The 9,751-nt window shown below is 40.0% G+C and overlaps 1 protein-coding gene across 1 annotated transcript in view; it reads left to right on the top strand.

Annotated features, from left to right (window-relative positions):
- Window positions 1–433: 433 nt before the first annotated feature.
- Septin7 (septin 7) overlaps window positions 434–9,751 on the top strand; it is a 34,303-nt gene continuing 24,985 nt past the window's right edge. Inside the window, exon 1 of the mRNA XM_034509965.2 lies at window positions 434–666. The gene's annotated coding sequence lies outside the window, so the exon portion shown is untranslated. The remainder of the gene's footprint in view (window positions 667–9,751) is intronic.

Genomic DNA, 9,751 nt, shown 5'->3' with positions numbered 1-9,751 from the left:
CTTTAACCAGCTGCCTCCCAGCCTTACGCCAATTCCGTAAGGAGAAGCGGGGGGCCAAGCCCGCGGCTCCCGCGGCTCCAGAACCTGACGTGAAATTGCGCGGGGCGGCCATCTTTAATCCGGGCAAAAACCCCGCCCTCGCGTGCCAGTCACCGCTCCCACTGAGTCCCTAGGACTTTCGGTGACAAAAGTAGCGCAGTTAACCGTAGAGGTAGTGTCGGGGGAAAAAAAAAAAAACATACAAAAGACCCTACTGTCCACGACAACGGAAGTGCCCAGATGCGGCCAATGTAAACATGGCGGTTGAGGGGGCACAGCGAATCGGCGGCGGCGCCAGGGACAACACGCTCAGAACGAACGAAGCAGGGCGGCAGGCCGCGGAGGTGGGTAATCTCGCGAGAGCGTAGTCGCCTCCGCTCGGCCCGGAAGCCTCAGGGCGGGCGAGAGCCAGTGGGGCGGTCCGCCTGCTGCCGTGTGCGTAAGTGGGGCAGCGACGCGGGGCGGCTACGCTGCGGAATCGGCGTAGGTGGTTTGGAGAATCCGCCGGCTGCGCCGCGCCGGGGCTGGTCGCGGAGGGGGAGGGGATGTCGGTCAGTGCAAGATCCGCTGCTGCTGAGGAGAGGATCGTCAACTGCAGCACCATGGGGTGAGCCTCAGCTCCCGGCCGTCGGCGATCCCGGCCCCGGCTCGGGACGCGCGGGTACTCGGCGACCTCTGGACGAGCCGGGGAACGCCCTGGGGTTAGAGGGGCGAGCGCGCGGCAGGGAGGCGGCGGGCCCCGGGCGCGGCGGCCTGGGGGAGGGGAGGCGGCCGCGGTGACAGTTTGAATTGAGCGTGAGCGGAGCCGAGACGCGGCGTTTCCTGCAAACGCCTTGGCGGGCAGGCCCGGGGAGCGGGCAGGCTGGCGGACCGTGGCCTCTGAGGCCCGAGTCGCCGGAGCCGCCCCCGTCCCAGCCCAGCCCAGCTCTCGCCCGCCTCCGAGACCGTCTTTCCTGCGTCTCCTCCGGACCTCCGGCCCCGGCCCCGCCTTGCCTGCCCGGGTCTCCCGCCCGAGCCGCCTGGGCTTGAGGTCCCCTTGTGGGTGTGGAGGCCGGGCGAGCAGGGTGGGGATGTGTGAGCGAGTTGGGGCTCGGGTTCTCCGTGGGCCGGCCAGGGAGGGAGGCTGTAAGGAGGGAGGAAGAAGATGCCCTGGGCTGGGGCTGCGATGGAGGCGGCGGCGGCGGCGGACAGCGGCCGCTTCAGCAGCTCTGCTTGCTTCGCCGTCTCCCGGCTCCACCGTGAAGGCCGGTGGATGGCGAGCGAGTCTCGAGACAGATCCTGAGCTTGGCTTGGGTTTAATTTTTTTAGGAAATAGGGAAAGATAAGGTCTCGGAGGGCGCCCCCGGAGGAGGTGTAAAGGATGGGAACGGTGCCTGGAAAAGGGAGGGGGCTGGACAGACACGGACTGGAGAAGTTTTAAGGAAATTCGTTTTTGAAAATAATTTCAGTAGTCTGTTTTTCTCTTAAGCCTTTTCATTTCCTCTCCTCCCCCACATGCTGGAAAAAGAACAGGCCATCTCATTCATATTTTTCCACTCCAGAGTTCTACATTTTGTACTTTTTATGTAGTCTGAAATAAGCAATTGAGACTTTTTCTTACACATTTCTTTTGTTGCTAAGTTACTTTTTATATAGTACACTGTTGCATATCTGCTTTCTTTCAGTTAAAGGGTTAGAATCTGTGATGACCAGATGTTTGCTAAGTTACTGAAATCATTACTTATTACTTAAATTTTGGCAAGCTTATTGCTAAGTAGTTAGCTTTAGGAGTTACTTATTTTTGATTATCTAATTTTGATGAAAAGGAAAGCTCTTTCCAGTTGCCTCTGGGAATCCCGAGGAACAGGTAATCTAGAGTGACAAGCCCTTTTTTTTAAAAAAAAAAAAAAAAAAAAAAAACATATTTAGGTGCATTCAGGTAGTGAGAAGTTGGGGAAACTCCAGGATTTAGTCATGTAGCAGGAGTACAACCTGTAGAGTCCTGACAGACTGAAGGATGGACACAAACAGTTTCTACCTGGATTTTTTTATTTCTCCAAACAGCAAGAGACAGAGTGGGGGATGATGGGGGTGGTGGTGGTGGGGGAGTGGAGGCAAGAAACATCTTTCATTACGTCCAGCTGAATGAGACTAGAGGAGCTAGGGCTTGAATGACGCTGTGAAAGAAATCTGGAAGCTACATCGATAGGTTACGTGATAGCAGTGTGGTCATTCAGCGATAGGGCAATGGATGGAGCCTGGACCTCTTTATACTGTTATTAAAATACACATTGCACTCAGGCTTACATAATTGAAAACAAAGTATCTGTGTGTTTTTGAGAACTTGGTACATGTTTTCCTGATATAACAATTTATAGGTACTGGTTTTGGTTTAAAGATAATTTGTAGGTAAGTACTTGAAAAGTTATGGTAAAGATGTAATCTTTTGGGATATCTGAAGAACTCTTAGACCAGACTTTTTATTATTAAGTTCAATATACAGAAAATGCTCTTACTATTAAAGTAAAATCAAAACTGTTTATGAGAGAGGGGATTCAGTTTTAGTGGCAGTGCATGGTTAGTTTAGCAGCCGACTCCAAGCCAGCCTTAGGACAGTTTAAAGGACTCCGACAACAAAAGTGTTGAGAAGTAGGAGGAGAAATTAACCTGTGACTTTTATGACAGATTGGAATGAAGATAGTTGTAGAGCAGGTTGGCTTCAGACATATAAATTGATGGTATATATGTATATTCATCATAGACTGTATGCCTGGGAATTGCTGGCAGAAAGCCTAATTTCATATTTTGACTTAACAAGCTATCTTCAAATTTTTATTAAAAGTTGAAATTTGTTAGTGCAATTTTACTGAGCTTTGAGACAAAAATGTGTAGATTCCATTCCATCCTCTGTACTGTGGTCAAAAGTGCTGTTGATCAAAAGTAAGGATTTTAAATGTCTAAAGGGTTTGTGGACTTGGTGTGAGAAAAGAGACTTAAATAAAGGCTATAAAGTTCATGTCACATTTTTCTTATTTTGGATTCAGTTATTCTGCACAGCAGAGGCTAGTAGGGCTAGAGAAGCTCTATTTGTAATCTCCAGAAGAGGTCACCCTCAAAACCAGATAAAAACTAGGGCGGGTCCAAAAAGAAAATAGTCCAATGACTGCTTTACCCTTTGAAAAGAAGTGGTCATCAGATTTCTAGAGAGTACAGGGGAGGGGGAGGGGCGTTTTTCTGGTTCAAAATCTTAATGAAAATGCACCTTAGCTTGAGTAAGAACTTGAACTTTGATGTCAAATATGGATTCAGATCTTGACTTGCCCTTTCTACTGAGATGTCAGTCATTTTAAGTTAGTGCTTCATAAAAGGTGAAGGATTTTTATGTTTTTCTCTTTCCCTTTTCACCTCACTACACAAATCCTTTACTTTCTTTCCCCTCTGACCCAAATCCAAGTTCTGCAAATTCCTTTTAAATAAAAGCAGAATGAGAAAGATAGCAAAAGTTCCAGCTCTTTATTATTAGGTCCAATATACAGAAAATGCTCTTGCTATTTTAGCAAAACAACAGCAAGAGCTATTTTATTTTAGCTCTTGCTGTTGGGGTGGGGCGAACTGCAGTTTAGTGGCAGAGCAGGGTTATAGCATCTATGGGATTCTGGGTTTGATTTCCAGCAGCCTCAGTTCCCACAAGAAGTCTATTTTATTATGCTTAAAATTTCTGCCCTTTAATATAATCCTGTGTATCTTCATATACTGGTCTACTATGCTTTCAGAATAGATAACTAGATTAGGGTGTTGTACAGTAATTTCTGGTGGCTAAAGATCGTGTCTTATCAGTTGTATTAAAGATTATGTACTTGCAGCCAGTAACTTTAAAAGTACTTTGAAAACTGAGAAGAGCAAAATATACCTATGTTTATTAAAAGAATAGCATGGGACTGCTCCTATTAGGGTTTTAAGTATTGCATATTCATATATTTGTGTTTTAGTCTGTGTTTGCTTTACAAAGAGTATAAAGAAGATATCTCCCTTTCTTGGTAATTGAAAGTTACGACGACCCCTTTTTATTTTAAAAATTTAAAAGTTTGTTGAGAGTGTTTATGATGGGGATGCATGTGGAGTTGAAGAGGACAGTTTGTTGGGGTCAGTTCTCTCCTTTCACTGTGTTTGCCACAGAACCAACTCAGGAGGTCAGGCTTAGTGGCAAGTGCCTTTGTGTCCTGAAGCATGCTAAATCTGTTCCATTTACTCTGGAGCCATAAATGAATAATTTTGGTAGCTTTACTTGAGATGAGCCTTCAGTCAGTTTCTTAGCCTTGGCAATTTTAGTCTGCTGAGTTAATTTTTGTTGTGTGAGTACAGCCTGTTAGGACCATATGTGTGCATATGTGGTACATGTATGTGTGCGTATTACATACTTAGTATTCTCAAATTTGAGAATTAGGGTTATCTAGGTGACTATTTTGCTTGTATTGTTTTTTGGTAAGATTATATCTGATTCATTACTACTACTACTGTTATTATTATTGTTATTGTAATTCCTTGACATCGTGCTAGATCAGTCAATAGATCCCAGAGTATAAAAATTGTGATCATTAAAAATGAAGAGGCCATCATGGCCTTGTGTTTAAAAGTGCAGATGTTTGGGGTCCCAGTGATGTTCCTTGATTTACAGTGTCTGGGAGAGGAGCATAGGAACCTTCATTTCCAAGTGTTTCTCAAATTAGTAACTTTATTAAGGAATAGCTTTTATACCATAACGTTTACAGGTTTTAAGCACTTATGTCAATGAACCTTGATAAGCACAAATACATCTTGTAGCCTTATATACCAACCAAGACATTGAACATTTTTAACATCTTGACATTTTCTTGTGCCTCTATTCAACCCTGCACTTTAACCCTGTTGCTCCAGATAACCACTGATCTGATTTCTGATAGTCATTGACTAGATTAGATTAGATTTTAGATTGTATATATGACCATATTTAGTCTCTCTATATCTATATATAGTCATACAGTTTTTCTGCGTAGTTTTTGAAGTTTTTCTTCATGTTTTTGTATTTGGTATATATGTGTGTACGTGTGTGTTTGTCCCCACCTATGTGTGTCCATCTATCCAAGTATGGCAGTCAGAAATTAATCAGTGGTGGATGCTTTCCTCTATGGTCTCCACCTTATTTTTATTTTGGTACATCTATTTTGTGCTTCTGGGAATGCACATGACTGTCGGTGCATGTGCCTGTTTGCATCCCTGTGAAGGCCAATGAGGATATTAGGCGTCTTCATCTGTAACTGTTACATTGAAACAGGGTCTCTCACTGAACTGAAGCTCACTGTTTAGGGATCCATTTGTCTCTTTCTCTTTGTGCTGGCGTTGGAGGCATGTGCATCCATGTCTAGCTTTTTCGTGTGTGTTGAGTGCTAGAGATTTGAATTTAGGTCCTCATGCTTACATCGTTAGTAAGTGTTTTTATTTACTGAATCAACTCCTCAGCCTGTGTGTCTCATTTATGAACATGGAGCTCACTGATTGACTAGGTCACATCATGCTGTCTATACCGACCAGCACAGGGTTGCACATGCACAGTATCACATACGGGTTTTATGGCTTATACGGGGATATTAGAGGACCCAAATTGAGGCTCTCATACTTTCATGGCAAGTACTTTATTGACTGGGCAATTTCTGCAGCCCCCTTCTTTATAAGATTTCAAATGCACAGAAAAAAAAGTTAAAAGATTACCTTGGTACATTTAAAGGAACATAATTTCTAGTAGCTTTCTAGAGTTGGATAAATAGGCTTGGGATGAGCCTCTGGAAATATGATTAACTTTTTTTGGGAATATAAAATTTTTTTTTACAGTGTCTGAACTTTGTAAATAGTCTTATGATGACAATTTGATGTTTTGTAAGCCTTTAAAATTTTATTTAACAAATAACTGCTTATAGAAGTCTTATAAGATACGTATGGACCCATAGCCTTGTGTATATTATTATGTTTGTATTTTTGCTTCTGGAATTGCTTTTTGTTCTCATACTTTTTTTTTCTTTTTTTGGTGGGTAGCGTCTCACTGTGTAGTCCAGGCAGGCCTGGAACTCATTATGTAGACCAGGCTAGCCTAGTAGTAATCTCAGTAGACTACCTGCCTCTGACTCCCACTGGGATTAAAAGTGAGCACCACCATGCCCCCTTATCTTTAAAGTCATCTTTTCTACTCTTCAGGCCATCTATGTTAACAGTTTCTTGTATGTTAGGTCTGAAGAACTTTTTTAAAGTACAGAATCAAAAATCTTAGAGGTTTCCTGCCTATAACATACGGTGTTTTAGTTTGCTTGTGCTGTGATAGCAGTATACCTAAGATTGAATCACTTATAAAGAACAGAAAGTCAATTCTTATAGTTTTGGAGGCTGAGAAGGTCAAGCTCAGACCCCAACAGGTTCACTAGCTGGTTAGCTAGTTGTAACTTAGTCTGCTTTTAAGTTGGTTACCTTAGAGGTGGCTTCCTGAGAAGACAAGTGCCCTGTCATTGTGTTGAAAGAAGCTTTGAATTGTTTTCTTGCACCTCTTCTCAGTAATACTTCTATTGTTTCTTTTTCTTATTTTTTGCTCTAAATATTTTAATAAGATTTTTATTATTTGAATAAAAAAAGTAACATTATTGTCCCTCTTCTCTCCAACCCCTTCCCTTATACCCTCTTTCTCTCTGATTGATGACTTCTTTTTCTTTAATTGTTGTTACACACAGAGACACACACCACACGTTATTTGTATATATGTGATTTCAGGCTGATTTTTGTCATTCTGACTGGAAGAAGGTGAAATCTCAAAGTTTTTTTTTTTTTTTTTTTGATTTGTGTTTCTCTAATTGTTAGAGATGGTAAACATTTTTGAGATATTTCTGAGCCATTTAAAAATTTATTTTAATTTTAATTTGTATGCATGATTGTTTTGCTTGCATGTATGTATGTACACCATGTTAATGCCTGGTACCTACAGAAGTCAGATACTTTAACTGGAATTACTGATGGTTGTGAACTGTGTTGTATGTGCTAGGTACAGAATCCAGATTCTCTGTAACTTGTTGCTTTTGATGTAACATAATATTAGAATTGATGTCAATATATCTGTAATGTGTTGATGTTCGTTATTGTTATGTTGATGATAACTGATACTACAAGTTCATTCATTTAACAAATACGTGTCTTGTATCTGCTATTTGTGTGTTTGGCTCTGGGAAATTGATGATAGTACTTTGACAGAAACAGAGCCATGATGATTAAGATCTTAGGTTACAAAGTCTGACCAGGATTCACATTTCAGACTTAATGAATGCCTAACTGAATGCTGGGCAAGTAAAGTAGCAGTTTTGCTTTTCCCTTCTTAAAATAGTGAGTGGAAACTCTAACATGATATGTGCTAAATAAGAAACACTGAGATAACTACCTTATGAAGTTTTCAGACTATATTACAGTGGACTGCCTTCACCATAAATTCCTAATCATCTTTGTTGACTTTCGTATTCCCAGATCTGTGTTGTACTTAGAGAATTTGTGATGTGATTTAAAGGCCTCTAGTATATACTGATCCCAGGACTGCCCTGTTCAGACTGGAGAAGGTGAACTTTGGTAGATAACAGGAAAGGGATGGTTATTTTGTTACTTGCTGAGAAATTATAGACTATGAAGCTAGAGGAGTAGATAATCAAAAATAAACTCCATATTAAAGAATTTTAAAAGAATGGCAATGATGAGAATCATTTGATAGTTTGTCAGTGGAAGATTAGATAAGGTATGAAGGTGGGGCCAAGTTGATTGGAGAGGTTATTATCTTTCCCAGGACTAAGGTAGAATTAGAGCAACCATAAGGAGACAAAGGGTTGGCTAGTAGGTATTGGGGGAGGTGGTTATGTAGGCAGAATATTTGTCCTTTTGACTGAATAGGTCAGTGAGTAGGTACCATTTCCTGAAATGGGACAGTTTTAAAACATGAGATAGAGAGGTTTGGAAAACATCTAAGTGTGTGTGTGGTATTTTCTATGGTATCCATCACAGGTCACCTAAGATAAAAAAGAACTGTTTTTTTTTAAGATTACTGTATTTATTTGTGCCTTAATTTTTATATTTTGCAAGGTGAACAGATTAATTTACACAGTAGAAATTTTTCATGTTTTCATTTAGGCCCAATCCCCTAGTTTCTTGAACATATTACTAAAGTTTATTAACATTTGAACTGGTTCAACTTAATGCCTTTTTTTGGAGTGACATTTGTGTATCTTTTAATTTTTTTAAAAAATTATTTTATGCCCAGCAGTGGTGGCACACGTCTTTAATCCCAGCACTTGGGAGGCAGAGGCAGGCAGATTTCTGAGTTCAAGGCCCAGCCTAGTCTAGCAGAGTGAGTTCCAGGACAGCCAGGGCTACACAGAGAACACCTGTCTCGAAAACCCAATATATATGTTGTGTGTGTGTGTGTATACACACACACACACACACATATATGTATGTATGTATATATATGTATATATACATACATACACAATATAGATATATATACACACATATGTTGTGTATGTTATGTATTTGGTGTGTGTTGTGTATATATATATTAAAAGATTTATTTATTTAATGTTATGTTGGTACTCTATTTGTATGTATAACCCGGATGCCAGAGCATCATATCACAGTAAAGATGCTTGTGAGCCACCATGTGCTTGCTGGGAATTGAACTTAGGACCGTCTGGAAGAGCAGACAGTGTTTCAACAGCTGAGCCATTTCTCTAGACCTTTTTTTTTTTTTTTTTTTTTTTTTTTAAATTTTATGTGTATTGGTGGTAGGGTATCAGATCCCCAGGAATTGGAGTTACAAACAGTTGTGAGCAGCCACGTGGGTACTGGGAATTGAACATAAGGTCCTCCAGAAAAACACCTATCTCTTAATTGCTGAGCCATCTCTCTAGTTCAACATTTAGATATTCTCATATATACAAATTGTATTAAGGCTGTAATTAAGAGTTCTATTATAGGATTGTTTTCTATTTTTAGAGACTATTTTGAGTGAGATTATTTGTATACGAGTAAAAGTTTTTAAATTTTATCTTTATGCTTTTAATTTATACTATTACAAAATTAACAGAATACCATACCACTTGTTATATCATTCTGAAATATGAAGTGACTTTCTACAAGAAAACTTCTCCAGTAGCTAATGCATTTCCAATACTGACATTCTAAACCATTTTAAAGTAAGTATAAAATTTAACAAATAGACTTTTATGATTAGGTTGAATAACTATGAACAGGGAAAAACAGTAACTTCAATAATTGCTGATTAATTCATTGTTCATGTCTTAATTGCTATAATCATGGATATTATGCTCTATTTTGTTTGGTGTTGGAAATATTTCCAGTGTGTAACCCATTTGAAGATTTATTAATTCTCTAGGTGAGATAAAGGGACCAGAAATTTGTATTTAAGCATTTTAGGTGATTTGATCAACAGCCAGGGCTGAGAATCTTCCTTATAATATAAAGGCAATATATGTGAATATTCTGTAAATACTTTATTATGAAAGTTAGGTATTCACTTAATATAGCCTTTTGATCTATTAAGCCATTGTTAGTATGTTTTAAATATGTTTAAAAATTTTTTTCTGGGTCATATTGTAAATTTACTTTTAGCTTTTTTGTTGGATATTTTATTTACATTTCCAGATGTTATCCCCTTACCCCA

This window comes from Arvicanthis niloticus, chromosome 8 (assembly GCF_011762505.2).
Source record: "Arvicanthis niloticus isolate mArvNil1 chromosome 8, mArvNil1.pat.X, whole genome shotgun sequence".
Taxonomy (NCBI): Eukaryota; Metazoa; Chordata; class Mammalia; order Rodentia; family Muridae; genus Arvicanthis; species Arvicanthis niloticus.
This window is presented reverse-complemented; position numbering and strand designations above follow the sequence as displayed.